Source organism: Oratosquilla oratoria, chromosome 1 (genome assembly GCF_046742065.1).
Source record: "Oratosquilla oratoria isolate Oo_2021 chromosome 1, ASM4674206v1, whole genome shotgun sequence".
In the NCBI taxonomy this organism is placed as follows: Eukaryota; Metazoa; Arthropoda; class Malacostraca; order Stomatopoda; family Squillidae; genus Oratosquilla; species Oratosquilla oratoria.
This window is the reverse complement of record NC_134777.1, coordinates 132,780,940-132,802,470: the sequence shown is the minus strand read 5'-3', so window position 1 is coordinate 132,802,470 and position 21,531 is coordinate 132,780,940. Positions and strand designations below refer to the sequence as shown.

The 21,531-nt window shown below is 36.1% G+C and overlaps 1 protein-coding gene across 4 annotated transcripts in view; it reads left to right on the top strand.

Moving 5' to 3' along the window:
• Positions 1-21,531, top strand: part of LOC143027173 (3'-5' ssDNA/RNA exonuclease TatD) — a 137,535-nt gene that overhangs the window by 53,738 nt on the left and 62,266 nt on the right. Inside the window, exon 2 of one of the 4 annotated variants that reach the window (XM_076188309.1) lies at positions 5,520-5,750. The exons of the other annotated variants lie outside the window; for them this stretch is intronic. The gene's annotated coding sequence lies outside the window, so the exon portion shown is untranslated. The remainder of the gene's footprint in view (positions 1-5,519; positions 5,751-21,531) is intronic. 4 annotated transcript variants of the gene reach the window in all.

The following is a 21,531-nucleotide window of genomic DNA, read 5'->3' as shown; positions in this document are numbered from 1 at the left end:
AGTGTGCCTAAACAGAGTTGCCAAATAGTGTGTATTGTCTCGGCTAAATACGGGTACAAACGCTAGCATTGAAAAATAGCGAAAAGTTTGGGTGGAAAGTTGTATTTTTTGCATGTTTTGAGTTTAGGGGAAAGTTGGGGCGCCTATAATTTTGCGCCCAAACTTTTCGCGGCCACTGTATATATATATATATATATTATATATATATATATATATATAATATACATATACATTTATATATATATATACATTTATATATACATATATATATACATATATACATTTATATATACATATATAGATTTATATATACATATATACATTTATATATATACATATATATATATATATATATATATATGCATATATATATATATATATACATATATGTATATATATATATATATACATATATGTATATATATATATATGATATATATATACATATATATATATGTATATATATATATATGATATATATATACATATATATGTATGTATATATATACATATATGTATATATATAATTATATATATATATACATATATGTATATATATATATATATGATATATATGTGTGTGTGTGTATATATGTATATATATATATTATTATTATTATTATTATTATTATTTTTTTTGTGGTAACCACTAAGGAAATCGAAAGAAAACTGTAATTCTCAAGCACTTTTGTGTTATTCACATCTTCAGGGGAATACAGAAAAGTTGGTGTTACAAAAAGGTTTAAAAGTAAGAAGATTGTACACTAGGAAAGGAACTGGCATAGTACAAAAAATCACAAGATCATACACTAGGAAAGGAACTGGCATAGTACAAAAAGTCACAAATGAAGAAGAATAAATCTCACAATTCAATAAATTAATTTTGGTCACTTAGAACCTGATTACAAATTTTGTTAATGATAAATTTATGTAATTTATAAATGCCATCCCATTCTATTGACAAATGAATTACAAGAAATAATAATGGAACCATTAATCCAAATAACAATGATTGGAATTTTTCATGTGAACAAATAGAGCATTGGATTCTTGTGCTGTTTTAACATTATATTTATGCTGTTTAATTCTAGTTGATACTTTGCCCATTTGTCCAATGTAATATTTTTCACAATCTGTGCAAGGGATTTTGTATATGCAGCCATCAGAATCAGTGGGAGAATTCTTAATTATTAATATCTTAAAAGTCTATTGTTAACCTAGGTTTAGGATTAAAGTACCCTAGAACATTTTTAGATAACACACTCTCTGGCGAAAAAAACTTTTTATAGGAATCAACCCCTTCCCCCTTTTGACATTAAGAACCTTTTAGTACCTTACAGTAACAATCTTTCTCAAGTTCCTCATCTACTTAAAACATGGAATATTAAAGTAGCTTTTAATAACCCATGCACTTTTAAGAAAGTAATAATTAAGAATTCTCCCACTGATTCTGATTTTTTTTTTTTTTTTTTTTTCAAAGGGACCATGTAACAACTAAATTTCAGCTGGCAGAGGAGGAAATGGAGCCAAGGAATGAATCACACAGGCAAGGGAGATTCAATTTTGTGAATGCAGGCTTCTTTGGGTTGAAATAATTCTTTGAAGAAGCAGACTGGGAGGATTCCATAAATATATCTGGAATTACGGCCATTTACAACCTTGGGAGTCAACAACCATATGCTGAAGATTAGAAGAAAGGAGCAGAAGTAAGACTTTTTCAACAAAAGGTGTGAGCTAGCTTAAAAAGCTTGAGACTGGAGAAAGAGAAGAAACATTAGAAGAAAGGAAACTTACAAACAAGGTAGAAATGATTTTACAAGAATCCACAAGGAGGAGGAAAGGAATTTAGAAAAGAAATTGTAGATAAATGCAGAGATGAACCAAAACTGCTCACAGGTCCATCAATGGTAATTTGAGACACAAGGAAGAAATGAAGCTAATATTTAGTGGTGAGGTTTTTAAGGAGGCCTTAGTTCAGGCAGAACTAATGAATGAAAGTTTCCAATATAGGAGATGAGTTCTTTAGAGGAATGCAAGGTGAACAGAAATTTGGGTTTAGAAAATATAAACATAGAAGTGAAGGAAGTGTTCAATCTTTTGAGTGTTGGATGTGACAAAAGCTTCAGGACCTGATGGGATCTCAAATTGGATACTAGAATGTAGCGAACAACTGGCAGACGAAATTAACAGTATTAATTTATGTACATTTACCAAATTGTACTTAATTGTAGTATACTGAAAAAGAGGAACACTTGTGGGGTCTTACTCACCAGTTTATTATACCTAGCTTCAAATTCATGTATAGTTCCAACTTGGGCTATATCCTTGTTTTTCCAATTATCATACTTTGATTTTGATTTATATATTGTTCTAATGAGAGTTATATTGTCATCTAGGCTATTCTATGTATTTGTGCATCTGTGTGGAAAACTATATTTCTTCACATCCTTTAGACATCGTCTATCTCAATTTGTTCCCATAACATCTTAAAGCTTTCCTATCCCAAATCAAGAAATATCTTGTGTCAGTGTAGTCTGTCCCCTTTTGTGATCAGAATACTGTAATCATATTGCCTCTTTCTCTTCAGTCTTACAATATTGGTAGATCCAATGTTTTTAGTCTTACCTCCCATGATTTATCTGCCAGACTGGAAACCAATTTGGTTAGTGCACATTGTATATCTTGGTCTTGCTTATATCCTTCACTCTGTATGGTGACCATACCAGTGACACATATTCTAGTCTTGGATGGATCAAGGTTTCTATTATTTTTTTCATCATCTCTTCCTCCATATAGTCCTCATGTATCTTGGCCTCAAAAAATCTTTCATCCATTTGAGTAGTTTACCTTTCTCCTGCAGTATGCTCCAATTTCTTCCACATAGGCTGCTGTGAGGTACTTTTTCAAAATCCTCCTCAATATTAAGTCACACAGTCCACCCAGGTTTCCCTTTTTGTATCTACCTAATTGTTTTTACCTAATTGTTGTATACATGAAAGGAGCAATGCTCATTGGGTCCTGCCTCTAAATCTAAAACAATTTAACATACCCATAGGCAATTCACTCAAAGAATCTCAGTCAATCCTGCATTTTCAGTTGGCAGCCCTGCTCACCCTTCACTATGATGCAACTCACGAACTTTTTCATATCTACATATTTCAGTTTCTGATCAGAGTGTCACTCTTCAGACCATATATGTTGGTACAACCATATACAAAGACTCAAGAAGATAATGAATACGATATGATGAAAGCCGTAAACTAATTGAGATTGAAAAGCCATGGGCAGTATGACCTCAAGTCATGTTCAATTTTGACTCGTGAGATTGGGTGGAGGGAGGGAGGGAGCAAGACACTGTGCTTCCTGCCACCCGTCCAGTATCAAAAGATAATCATATAAACCTTTCATTTTCTCTTTTATGTGTCTCTTTATGGGATACGTGAAAGCACAGTCATATTCATGACTATTTTATATCACAGAAGTCATGTTAAATTTTACAACCAGCCTCATAATGACTGGACCCAGCGATAATAAGTAAAATACTGTATAAACATTAAAATTATTCCTTATCTTATACTCGCTATAATTACTTTCTTTGTACTATCGAGATAGAAAGCTTTGAAGTAGGTGAACAAGGACTGCTTCATCCCTAGATGTACATGAAATTTGTATAACTCGTATAGTAACTGAGCTAAATGAAGAAATATGAAAATATTTTAAGGAGACTTGAGGTTTCAGGTAGCTCAGAAGGTGAAGGGTGAGCAGGGCTGCCAACCAAAAATGTAGAATCTACTGAGTTTCTTTGAGTGAATTGTCTATAGACACAAATTCATGCATGGTTCCAACTTAATCTATATCTTTGATTTTCAATAATCATGTTTAGATTTGAACTCGTGTATTGTTTGAGCTTAGGCTATATCACCTAAGCTATTCCACATATTTATACATCCGTATGGAAAATGTATTTCTTTGCATCCTTTAGACATGTGGTCTTTCTTAATTTACTTCCATGACCTCTTAGCTTCCCATCTTTAATCAGGAGATCTCTTCTGTCAATGCAATCAATCCCCTTTATTGACCTGAACACTGTAATCATGTCACCTCTTTCTCTTTGATCTTTCAAGGTTGGCAGACCCAGTACCTTTAGTCTTTCCTCGTATAGTTTATCTGCCAGGCTGGGGACCAATTTGGTTGCTGCCATTTGTACTCTCTCAATATTGCTTATATCCTTCACTCTGTGAGGACCATACTACTGACACATATTCCAGTATTGGATGTATCAGGGTTTCAATGATTTTTTTTTATCATCTCTTCATCCATATAATGCAATGCCACTTTAATCTTCTACAGTAATATGTCTCCCATACTCCTGCTATGTTTGTCAGGTAATAGGTTGTCTTTTATCAAGACTCCCAAGTCTTTCTCCTCTTTTGCTTTTGTAATGGGTTCTTTTCCCAAGGAATAGTTTAAGGATGGCCTTTTGCCACTATTATCCATTTCCAGTACTTTGCATTGTTTGTTAGTGAACTTCATCTCCCATTCTTGGCTCCATACTTGTGCTGGTTAATGATACTGGCCTATAATCTAGTAGCATTTACTTGTTTCCACCTTTGTGAATTGGCATCACATTTGCCTTTTTCTAATCAAGTGGCACAATGCCTTCTTTCAGTGAACATGTAATAAGACTGTGGATCTTGTCCACTAGTTGTTCCCTATATTCTATAAGTATCCAGTTTAAGATTCTGTCAGGTCTTGAAGCTTTTGTTACATCGAATGATCCCAGGAGATTGAGCACTTCCCTCACTTCTACATTTATATCTACTAAACCTGCTTATTTGCCCTTGCTTTTCTCCAAAAAGTTGCACTCTTTCATTATTTCTGCCTGATCTGAGACCTCTTCAAAAACCTCATCATCTACTATTAACTTGGTGATTTTTTTCCATGTGTCTCAATTTACCATTTATGAACCTGTAAAACAATTTTGGTTCATCTTTGCATTTTTCTGCTACACCTCTTATAAAATTGTTTTCTTCCGGCGAATTCTGGTACAGTCATTCCTAGTTTGTTTGTAATTTTTTTATTTTTTATTATTGCTTCTTTTCTTTCTCTATTTTCCCCAAACCACATCCCTGGCCTTTTTCACAGTCTCACACTTATTGTTAAACCAGTCCTGTTTTTGCTTTTTCCTTCCTCTCATCTTTGGCGTTTGTTCATTCTTAGGTTGTAAATGTCGAGAAAGATTTCCAATTTCCTCATTATTCCTTTGATATTCATGAATTCTTCCCAATTTGTTTCTTCAAAGAATTTTTTCAACCCTAAGTGCGTGCGTGTGTGTGTGTGTGTGCATGCATGCATGCATGTGGGCATGCATGCATGCATCTAATACGAGGGGTTCCAAGATCATCCTCCTGGGGAATTCTTTGGTTTTGTTGTAGAAAAGTATGCATTTAATATCTATTGCTAATGCCGTATATAGAAAACCAGAATTAAACTTTTTTCTTTTTTCTTTTACTTTCCAGGGGTCGAGACAAGATGAATTGTTGAAAAGGGAATTGAATGAACATATCATGTTCTGCATGCAAATAAAGTATGCAGAGTTATTTTTTGTGCAGTGTTACTTGATTTCTGCAATCATCACAACATATTTTCCTGAGGAAGATAAAAAAAGATAAAGACAACAAACTTGAAGATATAACCGAGCCTCTTGAAAGTGATCTGTAGTTCAGATTGCCATCCAGTTTCAATTTTGGGTAAGCACCTTACTTATGTTTTATTAGCTATATACAACCTTGTTATCAATCAATCCATAGACTTGTATCTCTTGCAGGAGACCTGTGGCCTTAGAGAACCCAATTATGGCCACCAGGTTGATCTGTAGTTCACTCAGAGAGGAAAGTTTGTAGCATCGTCAGGACAATGTAAGATTACATGTCCTCAGTTTTTGTGTGGTGAGTGCATCTGGGGCATGTGGTGTTTGTTTCCAGGCCAGTTCTATGTTGGTATTGTGTTCTTGGTGAGGGCCTGAGCAGTGGCAGGCTGGTTTTGTTCTTGTGTAACTTGGGGGTGTCTTATTCTTCTGGACTTATGTCCAGGAATGTCTGACTTGGTACTGAATTTGTTGGTCTTGAGAGTAGTGTATAGTAATTCATTTGTATGTGTGCACCAATGTAAAGTGGTGGTGTAGGATGTTGGAGTTAAGTTATGGAAAGTGTACGAGTAGTATACTGTGGGTGCAGGTTACTTGGATATGTATGTTCAGGTTGTGCATTGAAATTGTCTATTTTTACGGTATAGTAAACTCAACCTTCAATTCTGGACATGGGTTGAGGCCAGACATTATTATCAGATGCAATCATGACACAGAAGACATAGAACACCTCATACCACAGTGCCCCATGCTAATAATCTATAGACAACAACACGTTTTCCCTGAGTGACTTATGGTCCCACCTGGAGGCTGTGCCAGTTACCTGAAGACTATAGGTCCTCTGCAACAGAGACCAATTGCAACGGATTGATTGATTTTTCCCATTTTTCTTTTATTTGTCTATTTTCTGGGATTTTTTAAGAAGTTCTTATTGATGCTACTGCAAAGGAAATGGTCTATCTCAAAGGTCTACCATAATTTTCTCTCCATATCTTCTGTTTACTCTTGCTATTTTTTTTTTTTTTCTCTCTCTCTCTCTCTCTCTAACTTCCCTCGTGTATCACAGATAACAGTGCAAGGTATCGGGTATCTAAGATATCTGACTCTTATCCAAGGGCACAAAAATGTGTGACTTATCTGATATCTGAGATATTTAGCTCCAACTTGGCGAGGTTTACTCTTCTAGTACTTTGGTAAACTTTTTTTGGAAAATGATCTGATGGGAGGTCTGTTATGGTTTCCCATATTGTCTGTGTAGAGAGGGAGAGCACATTGTCATGTCAAGGGATGTTGCTTGTCAATTATGTTGAAAATATTGTCTAGTGGGGTTGTTGCAGGAGTTTATTATGCTTTAAGTTGGGGAGTTGTTCTAGAATTTTGCTGTTTATGTGCCAAGTCAGTTTGTATGGTGTGCATTTAATTGTTAACCTCTTCAATATGAGTCAAATTCTCACAAGCAGCATTGTATGCTTGAGGTATGATGATTGATGCATCACTATATTTGCAATATGAAATATAAATTCATTGCTGTATTACTCATTCTCTTTCACTGAGTAATGATAAATACAGAAACTGTGATCAAGCCAGTTCACAGAATTCGGGGGTCACTTAGCTACAACTATAAAATATAATCAAGACGTCAACACTGGCATCCTTGTATACCCACCCATGCCTCATGATGCCTATGTAGGCATCATTGTATAGAAGAGGAAGAGTTGAGTTGTTGGAGTTGAGGGATGAATCCTTGTGGTATTGATGCAGTGGGTGGTATGTCATTGTGATGTTGGAAGTGGTCTTTGTGTTTAGATTGTGATTGTTTCTCTTGTGTCAGTGTGTATTAGTCACATGTCCACTTTAGTATTGTGTGTTGTCTTCTTTTACTATTGTTTAATCATTGAATGCGGGTATTGTAGTTTGTGGTGAAAGTATAGTTTCTTGGATTAGTGCTGTGTGGATGTTGTGTTCATGTAAGAAGTGAAGCAACTTCTTGTGATTGTTTTTTATTCTATTTGTGTGTTTTTATCATGTTTAACTCATAAACTATGGTGGTTGCCTTACTAGTGAGGTGGGGAAAACCTGGACTAAACCATGGGTGTCTCATAAGAGAGATAGCTATTTTTAAATTTGCATGCCATAAATATTTAACTACAGGTGTTTCTAAACTTAAGCCAAGATCTCAAGGCATGTGTGTGTTATAAGTATAATAATGAGGAAACTAATGAAAATAAATGTTTGGAACCTTCGCTGGATTGGATAGTGTTCTGACTGTCACCTGTCTTTGGAAATCACTACTGGTATTTAACAAATTCATGTGGTCATGAAGACCACATCAAATGCTAGTTGAAGATGTGTACTTTCTATTGGTGTCTTGTGCCTTTCTGATTATTTTAGGAGTTATAATGAGAAGAATGTTTTGTTTGAATTCTGTGAAATATCCCAATGGGAGAGGCTGGGTGGGCTTGTAATTACCTAATTGTAGTATATAGGATAGGAGCAATGCTTGTGGGGTCCCATCTCCTATTCTCCGTTCTTCGATGAGAGATGCCCGTGGTGTAAGTTGTGTTTTTGAGTTCCTGTGTGACAGTTACAGTTCTAGTTCCTTGTGTACTGGTTTGTGTTTGAAAGTGTGGTCCAAGTCAGGTAGAGCCAAGAATGGTATGTATTGGATGTATATATGCTTAGGTCATAGTTTTTTTTGCATATAAGGCATGTATTTACCTAATTGTAATACACAGGAAAGGAGCAACACTCATTGGATCCCACCTTCATCCTAAATGAAGAAACAGGGATGGAAGAGAAATGGAATATACTATAAGAAATTTATAATGAGGGAGTGAATAAATATGTACCACAAAAAAAAAAAAAAAATATACATGAAATGCTGGTACAACAAAAAATGTAGTGAGGCTAAGGATAAAAGAGACAAAGCTTGGAAGAAATGGAAAAAAGAAAACAAGCAAATGGCTAATGTACATCAAACTAAGAAATGATTATGTAAAAATATGCAGAGATGAAAAGAGAAACTACAAAAAAAATAATGAAAAAATGCAAGGAAGAACCCAAACTATTTTACAGGTATGTAAGTGGCAAACTGAAGAATAAACAAAAAATAGAAAAGCTGCGCCAAGGTAACGAATATACAGAAGAACTGGAAATGGCTGAAATTATGAACAACTATTTCAAGTCAGTATTCACAATAGAAAACTCACCTAACTGTGAGGAAGTACAGAGAGAGATATCCCCCTCAATGAAAGAAATAATTGTAACACAGAAGGAAATCAGCAACCAGATCAAAACCCTTGACATCAGAAAATCACATACTGAAAAAATGCATGGAGGAATTAACAGATATAATATACAATATAATTAAATTCTCACTTCAAGAAGGAAAGGTGCCACAGGACTGGAAGAATGCAAATGTACCGATTTATAAGGGAGGAAGATCCATCAAATTACAGACTGGTCTCCCTGACAAGCACAGTAGCAAAAATTTGTGAAAAGGTCATCAAAAATAGATGGGTTAAACATTTGGAAGAAAAAACTATACTGAACCCAAATGAATTTGGATTCAGACAAAGAAGATCATGTACAACAAACTTGATCTGCTTCTACTCGAGATTAATAGATATAATACAAGAGAGAGATGGTTGGGCAGACTATGCATTTCTGGACCTACAAAAGGCATTTGATAAGGTACCACACAAGAAACTAATAAGGAAGACAGTGTCAATAGGTGGCATCAGAGGAAAATTATTGGAATGGATGAAAGACTTCCTGACTGGGAGGAAAATGAGAGTAGTAATTAGAGATAAATTCTCAAATTGGGAAGAAATGATAAGTGGTGTCCTGCAGGGATCAGTACTGGCCCTGATCATGTTTGCCATATACATAGATGACATGGATGAAGGAGTAGTGTTTTGTATGAATTTTTTTGCAGATGACTCAAAAATACTAAAGAAAGTAAGAATGGAAGAGGATTGCAACTCATTACAACAAGACTTGGACAAGATCTGGAAATGGATTCAAAAGTGGGAAGTGAAATTCAGTATCAAGAAATGTAGTATAATGGAATTTGGAAAAAGTAAAAACATAATATCGAGAGATTATAAAATTGGTGAAGAATAGGTCAAAAAAGTAAACTCTGAGAAAGACCTTGGAGTGATGATCAGCAAAGACATGACACCGGACAATCATATCAATAAAATAGTTGGAGAAACCTACAATTTATTGAAGTCAATAAAAGTGGCATTTGTTTATTTGGATGAGGAAATGATACCAAAAAAAATCACTAATAAGACCAAAACTTGAGTACACAGCAATACTATGGACATCCAGTACTAAAAAGAATATAAAAAAATTAGAAAGAATACAAAGAGCAACAAAACTGGCACCAACTCTTTCCAAAATGACATATGAACAAAGACTGTCCAAATTAGAATTACCAACTCTGGAACAAAGAAGGGAAAGAGGAGACTTATCTATAGAATTATGAAAGGAATGGAAATCTTAGATAAGAATGATTTATTGAAATGGGACAATGGAAAAACAAGAGGACACAAAAAAAAAAAAACCTCAAAGATAATTACAGAAGAGATCTGAAAAAAAAATAGCTTCCCACACAGAGTGATAGATACCTGGAACAAATTAGACAAAGGAATAGAGTGTGCAAACACTATTCAAGATTTTAAGAAAAAACTTAATGCTGAAAGATACAAAGACGGGTCACCACAAGCATAGCTCCCTTCCCATATAATACAACTAGGTAAATACCTCCAAGTCTCAAATTTATTATATCTAGCCTCAAAGTCATGTACATTCCTAACTTAATTATATCCTCAATTTCCAATGATTATATTGAGATTTGAATTCATGCATTGTTCTGGCTTGGGCTATATCACCTAAGTTATTCCAATTATTTATGCATCTACAGGAGTCCCTCAAATAACGCGGGTGTTAGGTTCCTGAAATTACCGCGTATGACCAAATCTGCGTATGCTGACTTTCCATATTAAATACTGAGAACCGTATGTATGTATTTACCTAGTTGTATTTTACGGGAAGGGGAGCTATGCTCGTGGTGTCCCTTCTTCATATCTCATTTTATCTAAACTATTTTTAAATTCATGTATTGTTTTTGCACACACCACTTTCTCATCTAACTTGTTCCAACTGTCTATTATTCTGTGAGGAAAGCTGTTCTTTTTCAGATCTCTTCTGTAGCTGTCTTTCTTTCTGTGTCCTCTTGTATTTCTATCATCCCATTTTATCAGATTCTCTCTATCAATAATTTCTATGCCTTTAATGATTCTGTAAATAGCTATCAAATCTCCTCTCTCTCTTCTTTACTCTAGTGTCTGTAGTTCAAGTTTTTCTAGTCTCTCTTCATATGATAGTTTTGAGAGTGTTGGTGCCAATTTTGTAATTGCTCTTTGTATTCTTTCAACTTTTTTTATACATTTTTTTGTACTTGGTGACCACATAGTTGCAGCATATTCCAATCTTGGTCTTATCAGAGTGATTAGATTTTTCTTCACCATTTCTTCATCAAGGTATGTAAATGCCACTTTAATTGTTCTTATTGAATTATAAGTTTCTCCAAAAATCTTATTTATATGTTTCTCAGGTGACATATTATTCATATCAATGACTCCCAGGTCCTTCTCAATTTCAACTTTTCTTATTCCTTCTTCTCCCAATTTATATGCTCCTGTTATTCTGTTTTTGCTTTTTCCAAATTCCATTATACTACACTTTTTAGTGTTGAACTCCATCTCCCACTTCCTACTCCATTCCCATACTTTATTTAGATCACTCTGTAGTGACTCACAATCTTCTTCCGTGTTCACTTTTTTTAATAGTTTTGCATCATCTGCAAAGAAGCTCATATAACTCTCAATTTCTTCATCCATATCATTAATATATATAGCAAACATTATTGGGGCTAGAACTGTTCCTTGTGGAACACCGCTTATTACGTCATCCCAATTTGAGTGTTTGTCTCTTATCACTACTCTCATTTTTCTTTCTTGCAAAAAGTCTTCCATCCATTTAAGCAGTTTGCCCTGTCCTCTTTCAGTTTCTGATTTCTTAAGCAACTTCTTATGTGGTACTTTGTCAAAAGCTTTTTTTAAGGTCTAGAAATGCACAATCAGCCCATCCATCTCTTTATTGTGTTATATCTATTAGCCTTGAATAGAAACATATTAAATTGGTGATGCATGATCGTCCTTGTCTGAATCCAAATTGCCTTGGATTTAGCACGCTGTTTTTTTCTAAATATTTTACCCATTTACTTTTGATCATTCTTTCACAAATTTTTGCTATTGTACTTGTTAGAGAGACTAGTCTATAGTTGGTAGGGTCTTCTTTATATATAGGTACAGGTACTATATTTGGTTTTTTCCAATCTTCTGGAACTTTTCCTTCTTTCAAGGAACTATTTATTATGCTATGTATTTTGTCTGCCAGTTCATTCCTGCATTCTTTCAAAATCCAGTTTGCTATTTCATCTGGTCCATGCAATTTTCTAACATCAAGATTACTCAAGTGTTTCTTTATTTCATTCTCTGTTACTTCTATTTCTTCCATAGGGGGGACTTTCTCTTTCCATTCGATCTCTTCCGGTTGTATATTCTCCCTTGTAAACACTGATTTAAAATGCTTGTTCATAATTTCTGCCATTTCTATTTCCTCTGTGTATTCAACTCCTCCTTGTCTTAATTTCTCCAAGTCTTGTTTGTTTTTCAGTTTGTTTACAAATCTGTGGAATATTTTTGGTTAATCTTTACATTTTTCTATGACATCTTTTTCATATTTTCTCTTTTCCTCTCTGCACACTTGTACATATTCATTTCTATAACAAGTATATATTTTCCATTTTTCAGGTCTTTTGTTTTTCTTCCATTTGGTCCAAGCTTTGTCCCTTTTGTCTTTTAATACTCTACAACTTTTGTTGTACCAGCACTCTACATATTGTTTTTCTTGTTTTTGTCTTGGGACATACTTTTCCACTCCTTTTTTATATATATATTTTGGTCAAAATATTCCATTTCTCTTCTATTGTATCTTCTTTGTGTATTCTTTCCCAGTTTTCATTTTGAAAGAATTCTCTTATTTGATAAAAAAAAAAAATTTCATTCATCAATCTTCCTTTTCTATATTGTTCATTTCTTTTCATGTATTTTTTCTCATTTAGTTCTAGTTCTATCAATATGTGGTCACTTTTACTTATTGGTGCCTGGTATTCTATCATTTCCACTATTTCAGGTTCTGATGTGATTATTAGATCTAGTCTCGATGGTTCTTCATTTCTATACCTAGTGTGCTCTTGAATCCATTGTGTCATTGTGTGGTCAATAATCATCTTGAATAGAACATTTCCCCATGAGTCTTCTCCACCCTTTACGGTCATCTCTTCCCAGCAGACTTCTTTGCAATTAAAGTCGCCCATCATAACTATTCTTCCTCCATCTTCCATTATCTTGTTTAATGTTATTCTTGTGTCTTCTAACATACTTTAATGTTCACTCTCTTCCCACGAGGCTATTTTTGGGTGTATGTGTACGTGTGTGTGTGTGCGCGTGTATGTGGTGTATGTATGTGGAGTTTGTGGCGTTTGTGGCGTATGTATGTGTTTGTGCGTATATACGTGTGTGTATGTGGCGTATATGCATATGTGTATGTGGCGTATATGCATATGTGTATGTGGCGTATATACATATGTGTGTGTATGTGGCATATACACTGTGTGTGCATGTGGCATATGTATATGTGTGTGTATGTGGCATATGTATGTGTGTGTGGCGTGTGTGCATGTATGTGTCTGTGTTCACATGTACAAGTAAGCATGTACGTGCGTGTGTCTGTGTTCGTATTTGTGTGTACACGCACGCGCATTCACAACATACACTGGTTGTCTAACACGTGTAAGCATGTATATGTCTGTTTTTGATCTCCCAAACCACCACCGCCAGTAACAACAAGAACCTCATAAGAGAAATTAAGACACGACAAGCGCAGTCATTATCAGCCTTATTAGTTGTGTTCCAAACAAAAGAAACATTACACTTCAACAGGTAAGGGCGATAAAATTTCATGATAGGATGGCGCAGGTGGTGGAAGCGACAAGCTAAAGCTTGTTGGCTACCCACTTACCACCTCCTACTCCCCCTCTCCTCCCCTCCCTCCCTCCTGCATCAGTACCCGTAGGTTGACATGTAACCGCAGGCAGCCACCCACGGCTATCCCCTCACCCCACACCCTTGTTTGAGCAGTTCCCAGTGTACATAATGACCGCGTTATATGAGGATCGACTGTATATGGTAAAATAGAAAGCAGTCACCACAAATGTTTGCGATGTTGCCGCGTGTGTGTGTATGCATGCCCGACTTGGCGCAAATTTTAAAACTGCTCTCTACATTTGAGATCGTTTTGAAATAAAATCCGCATATGATTGAATCCGTGTTATTCGAATCCGCGTTATTTGAGGGAGTCCTGTATATGGAAAAACTATTTCTTCACATTAGACATGAAGTCATCCTTAATATGTTCTCATGACCTCTTAAAGCCCTCTAGCCTTGAGATCATATCTGTCACTGTAATCTATCCCTTTTAGTGACCTGAATACTGTAATTATATCACCTCTTTCTCTTTGATCTTTCAAAGTTGGCAGACCCAGTGCTTTAAGTCTTATTTCACATGATTTGTCTGCCAGGCTGGGGACCAGTTTGGTTGCTGCCCTTTGTATTCTTTTGATCTTGATTATGTCCTTCACTTAGCATGGGGACCATTCCACTGATGCATATTCTAGTCTTGGATGGATTAGGGTACTTATGAGAAAAGTATAATTTGAAGTTACTGTTTGATTTGTATGTGTATATATGTATATATATATATGTGTGTATGGGGGATGGGGGGGTGAGGAAGTATGTATGAGAAAAAATTTGACACAGCCCGAAGGGATTTCCCCCCATCTTCTCCTTTCCTGCATGAGGGGACGGAGAGTGGGGGTCGCCGAATTTATGAAGCGGCCTTGCTGTGGATGTGCTATGTCTTGCGACACTGCTTCTGACCCAGGGCAGTGGACAGGATGCAGGGATGACCCGTCATCCAGGAGGTACCAAGATAGGGAGGGAGGATGGTGGAGGGGAGTGGAATATATGGGAAATGAAATGGGTGGGAGTGATTTCTATGCCTTTTTCTTTTTGGCTACCCCCTGTGTAAGGGGGAAAAAGCCTTTGGTATATGCATGCGTGTGTATTTACCTACCTAGTTGTATTTTACGGGAAGGTGAGCTATGCTCGTGGTGACCCGTTTTTGTATCTCGCAAGATCAAGTTTGTTCTTAAATTCTTGTATTATGTTTGCACACACTATTTTTTCGTCCAATTTGTTCCATATATCCATCACTCTGTGTGGGAAGCTGTTCTTTTTCAGGCTCTTCTGTAGTTGTCCTTTTTGAGTTTCATTGCATGTCCTCTTGTTTTTCCTCTGTCCCACTGTAATAAGTCCTCTCTACACATTCTTTTCCTTTCATAATCCTGTAGACTGTTAGTAGGTCCCCTCATTCTCTTCTTTGTTCCAGGGTTGGCAATTCCAGTTCAGCCAATCTTTTTTCATACATCAGGTTTGAAAGTGTTGGGGTCATCTTTGTCATTGCTCTTTGTATTCTTTCTAATTTTCTTATATTCTTTTTTGTACTGGGTGACCATATCAGCACTGCATATTCCAGTTTTGGCCTTATCAGTGTTTGTAATATTTTCTTAATCATTTCCTTATCCAGGTATTTAAAGGCCACCTTTATTGATCTCAACAAATTGTATGTTTCTCCGACTATTTTATTTATATGTTTATCTGGTGACATGTCTTTGGTGATGATTACTCCTAGGTCCCTTTCAGAATTTACTTTCTTTACTTCTTTTTCATCAATTTTATACTGTCCTGATATTCTATTCTTGCTTTTCCCAAATTCGATTATACTGCATTTCTTGATGTTGAATTCTACTTCCCATTTCTTGCTCCACTCTGAGACTTTGTTCAGATCACTCTGTAATGAGTCACAGTCTATTTTGGAGTTTATTCTCTTTAATAACTACGTCAGCCACAAAGAAGTTCATGTAACATTCAATACTTTTGTCCATGTCATTTATATATATAGCAAACTTTATCAGAGCTAGTACTAACCCCTGTGGGATGCCACTACTTATTTCTTCCCATTTTGAATATTTGTCTCTGAGCACCACTCTCATTTTCCTTCCATGTAGGAAGCCCTTCATCCAATAGTTTTACATGTATACCTCCTATTGTTTCCAGTTTATATAGCAATTTCCTGTGTGGTACCTTATCAAATGCCTTTTGTAAGTCCAGGAATGCACAGTCTGCCCAGCTATCCCTTTCTTGCAATATATATATCAATCTTGAATAGAAACAAATCAAATTAGTGGTATATGATCTTCCCTGTCTGAATCCAAATTGCCTCAGGTTCAGTATATTGTTCTCCCTCAGATATTTTGTCCATCTATCTTTGACAGTTCTCTCACAAATTCTAACTATTGTATTCATTAGGGAAACCAGTCTATAATTTGTTCGGTCTTCCTTATTTCCCCCCTTATATGTTGGCACTATATTGGCATTATTCCAGTCTCCTGGTAGTTTTCCTTCTGTGAGTGAGCATTCAACTATTTTTTAAATTTTTCCTGTTAGTCTATACATACCTTTAGTATCCAGTTTGCAACTGTCCAGGCCATGTGATTTGTTAATGTCAAACTTTAATATTGGTTCCTTATTTCATTCTGAGTAATATTTAATTCCTTCATTTGAGGAAATCTTACTTCATTTCTTTGATCAGAGTTTTGTAGATTTTCTTTTTCTTTGATGAATAGAGATTTGAAATGTTTGTTCATAATATCTGCCATTTCTATGTCTTGTGTATTCTCTGTTACCTTGATGTAATTTAAGTATTTCCTGTTTATTTTTTAGTTTGCTGTTTACATATCTATAAAATAATTTGGATTTGTCTATTATGTCCTTTTCATAATTTCTTTTTTCTTCCCTGTGTATTTTTACTTGTTCATTTCTTAGTTTGGTGTATATTTTCCATTTCTCAGATTTTTTTTTCCTTTTTCCATCTTTTCCAGGCTCTCTTCTGTCTCTTGCTTCACTGCAGTTTTTATTGTACCAGGAGTTTATGTATACCCTTTCCCGTTTTTGTCTAGGTACATACTTGTCCATTCCTTCATTATAGATTTCCTTCCAAATTGTCCATTTCTCTTCCACCTTTATTTCTTCATTATTGAATTTTTCCCAATTTGCTTCTTTTATAGAATTTACTAAGTTTTCCAAAATGTGTTTTGTTATACATTAGTCTTCCTTTTCTGTGTTTTTCATTTATTTCTATATTTGTTTCTTCATTATATTCAAGTTCTAGTAGCATGTGATCACTTTTTCCAATTGGTGCCTGGTATTCAATTTTATCCACAATTTCGGGTTCTGATGTGAATATCAAATCCAATCTTGAGGGTTCATCATTATTTCTATATCTGGTGTTTTCCTTGACCCATTGCATCAATGTGTAATCAGTGTATGTGTTTCTCTCTTGCACAATGTATAGGGACTTTTAGATATTGTGCATGCACACACAAAAAAAAAAGAATGAAACAAAAGGGGTCTAGAGATGTGACCTCTGCATGTTGACCAATTTCATGATTAAATGTACTGATATGGTAAATAAATGATACTGAAGTCCTCAGTTTATCCTTTTTATTAAACTTAACCTTGAATATAAAAGCTAACTCACTAAATTAAAGTGTAATTATGTACACACATACATATACCAAGGCTTTTTCCCCCTTACAAGGGAGGTAGCCAAAAAGGGAAAGGCATAAAATCATTCCCACCCATTCCATCCCTGAATACACTCCACACCCCTCCACCCTCCCTCTTATCTTAGCACCCCCTGAGTGACGGGTCATCCCTGCACCTTGTCCACTGCCCTGGGTCAGAAGCAGTGTCGCAAGACACAGCACATCCACAGCAAGGCCGCTTCATTAAATTGGCGACCCCCACTCTCCGTCCCCCCATGCATAAAGGAGAAGACGGGGAGAAATCCCTTCGAGCTGCGTCAAAATTTGCTCACACATACCACCTCTCCCCCCACCCATTCCACCTCATGCATCACAACATAATCCATATACAACCATTCTCCATTCACCCGTCTTCTGTCCTCTCCCGTCCTTCCTCAACAGACATACCCCTCTAACCCAAAGCCCCCTTCACCCCATCCATCCACCTCATCCTAGGACGTCCCTTCATGTTCACTCCCTCCATGTCTGCCTTCCATACCTCTTTTACTAGTCTTTCTTCACTCATTCTTTCCATGTGTCCAAACCATCCTAATACTCTTTCATCAACCCTATCTCCCAACTCCCTTTCCACCCCCGTTCTCCTCCTCACCTCCTCATTTCTCACTCTATCTAGCCTAGTAACCGCTATCATACTTCTCAGACACCTTATCTCAAACACATTCAAACTCCTCTCTTCCTCTCTTATGTTCCATGTTTCTGCCCCATACAGTGCTGTTGGCACAAACATATTAAACCCAAGACAATTCGGGTTCAGACAAGGTAGATCATGCACCACAAGACTAATAGACATAGTGCAAGAAAGAAACGGATGGGCTGATTGTGCATTCCTAGACTTGCAAAAAGCATTTGACAAAGTACCACACAGAAAACTACTAAAAAAAACTGGAACACAGGAGGAATACGAGGGAACCAACTAAAATGGATGGAGGACTTCCTGACTGGAAGAAAGATGAGAGTAGTACTCAGAGAAAAATATTCAGATTGGAAAAAGGTGATCAGTGGAGTACCACAAGGATCTGTACTGGCTCCAATAATGTTTGCTATCTATATGAATGATATGGACGAGGGCGTGAACTGTTACATGAGCTTCTTTGCTGATGACGCCAAACTGTTAAGGAAAGTAGAAACTGATAAGAACTGTGAAGCACTGCAAGAAGATCTGAATAGGGTATGGAACTGGAGTCAGAAATGGGAAGTGGACTTTAATACTAAGAAGTGTAGCATAATGGAGTTTGGAAAAAAGCAAAAACAGAATATCAAGAAAATATACAATTGGAACCAAGGAAATAAAGAAAGTAGGATCCAAAAAAGAATTGGGAGTTATTATCACAAACGACTTATCCTATGATACACAGATTAACAAAATTGTTGGGGAGACTTACAACTTGCTAAGATCAATAAAAGTGGCCTTTGCTTACCTGGACGAAGACATGATAAAAAAAATATTGGTTACATTGATAAGGCCTAGACTAGAGTATGCGGCGACATTGTGGTCCCCCAGTACCAAAAAGAACATAAAGTAAATAGAAAGAATCCAAAGAGCAGCTACAAAAATGGCACCTGCACTTGCAAACCTATCATACGAGGAGAGACTGGCTAAACTGGAGCTACCGACACTGGAGCAAAGAAGAGAGAGAGGAGACCTACTGACCATCTACAGAATCATGAAAGGCACAGAGATACTTGATAGAGAAGAATTACTAAACTGGGACAAGAGAAACACAAGAGGACATGGAAGGAAATTAAGAAAACATAGCTATAGAAGAGAACTGAAGAAAAACAGTTTTCCACATAGAGTTTTAGACACTTGGAACAAACTGGATAATGAAATAGTAAGCGCAAAAACCATTCACGAGTTTAAAAGCAAACTAGACACTGAGAGATACAATGGCGGGACAACACGAGCATAGCTCCCCTTCCCGCAAAATACAACTAGGTAAATACGGTCTCCTCTTAGCATCCATTCCCAAATGTCTATTCCTCATTACACTCTTCAATCCACTAAGGCATTTACTCGCTTCTCTCAATCTACATTCTACCTCCACCTTCACTCCACCTTTTCCTGCCACATTTGCACCCAAGTATCTAAAACTATCCACCTCCTCCAGTCGCTCTCCCTTAATGCTCACTTCCAGTCTACTGCCACTTTCACCCCTTGTACATCTCATCACCTTACTTTTACCCACATTTATCTTTAGCTTTCTTCTATCACATACTCTCCCAAACTCTGTCACCAACTTCCTCAATCTCTCCTCCGATCCTGCCACAAGCGCAGTGTCGTCAGCAAACAACAGCTGGCTCACCTCCCACTTTTCTCCATTTTCTTTAACCATCTCCAATCCCTGACCCACTACCCTTGCATTTACCTCTCACACTACCCCATCCATGTATAAGTTGAACAGCCAGGGTGACATAACGCATCCTTGACGAAGTCCCACCTTTACCTCAAACCACTCACTCTCTCCTTTTCTAATCCTGACACAAGCTCTACTATCATAAAAACTATTGACAGCTTCTAGAAGCTTTCCTCCTATCTCATATATCTGCATAACCTCCCACAGAGCCTTTCTGTCTACCCTATCATAAGCCTTTTCCAGATCCAAAAAACATCCTTCCCCTTTCCTATAGCTTTCTCACATATTTGTCTTACCACAAAGATCTGATCTACACAACCTCTACCTGTCCTAAATCCACACTGTTCCTCACCAATTACTCCCTCTGTTCCTCTCCTAATCCTCTCAATCAAGATCCTCCCATAAGCCTTCCCAACTACACTTAACAAGCTTAATTATGTAGAACTGTAATATGCACTTAATCTAGTCAGTCAACCTCACCCACTTACTACTTTTTTATTTGAATCTTTCTTTAAACTTGTAAATTGTATAATCCTTAAAGTTAATATCAGTAGACATCCCCTAGTTCATGAAAAATTTACAAAAATCTGTGTATGGAACAGTGCACTTCACAGTTCCAGTGACTCTGTGTCTGGTTGTGCAAATTCTGAAATAAAAAGTTGCATTCTAGGTAAAGAGAGCACTCACTCTCGCAGTGCCGTCCCTGTTGTACAAGCATAAATTAATGTTTCTTTTTTACTTGATGTGTGTTTTTACTTACTAATAGATGATTATTAAGTATTTTTTAGGGTTCCACCAAGTTTATGTATAGATTTTCTTAAGATATTTCATTTTACACAGTATTAAAACAATGACTAACATTTTTCAGAAGTAGCACTGCCACTTATTTTAGCTACGATGGCTACACACAATCAAATGGGAAATTGCCAAGTGGGTAGGGAGTGCCCCTGGTGGATATCGAAAACTCTGATACACTCTGAAAATGCAATGGGGGCAGATGAGCTTAGGGACTTTTTTGTGTAAATTTAATAAGAAATGTGAATTTAGGTGTCTGAAACTGAATTTGTAAAAAAAAAAATAGCATGTTTAAAGATTAAAAGAGAAATATCTGTATATATATATGATATATATATATAATATATATATATACTGTACATATATACATATATATATATACATATATACACATGTATACATATATATATATATATATATATATATATATATATATATATATATATTATTGAAATGCGGTACTACCAAGGACTCGAACCCGGTGATCACATGACAAGTGCTATGGTAACTTATCAATTACGCTATCAAGAGAGATAGCATAATTGGTAAGTTACTACAGCACTCGTCATGTGATCACTGGGTTCAAGTCCTTGGCAGTACCGGATTTCAATTTCTGCATGTCAGCCTCCATTGGGTCTCTCGATGTTGATGGCTTAGAATTAAAGTGCATTGTGGTTGTTAAAATGTATCTCTAATCACTGGGAACCATTCAGTGTTGTACATATATATATATATATATATATGTATGTATATAATACATATACCAAGGCTTTTTCCCCCTTACAAAGGAGGTAGCCAAAAAGGAAAAGGCATAAAATCATTCCCACCCATTCCATCCCTGAATACACTCCACACCCCTCCACCCTCCCTCTCAT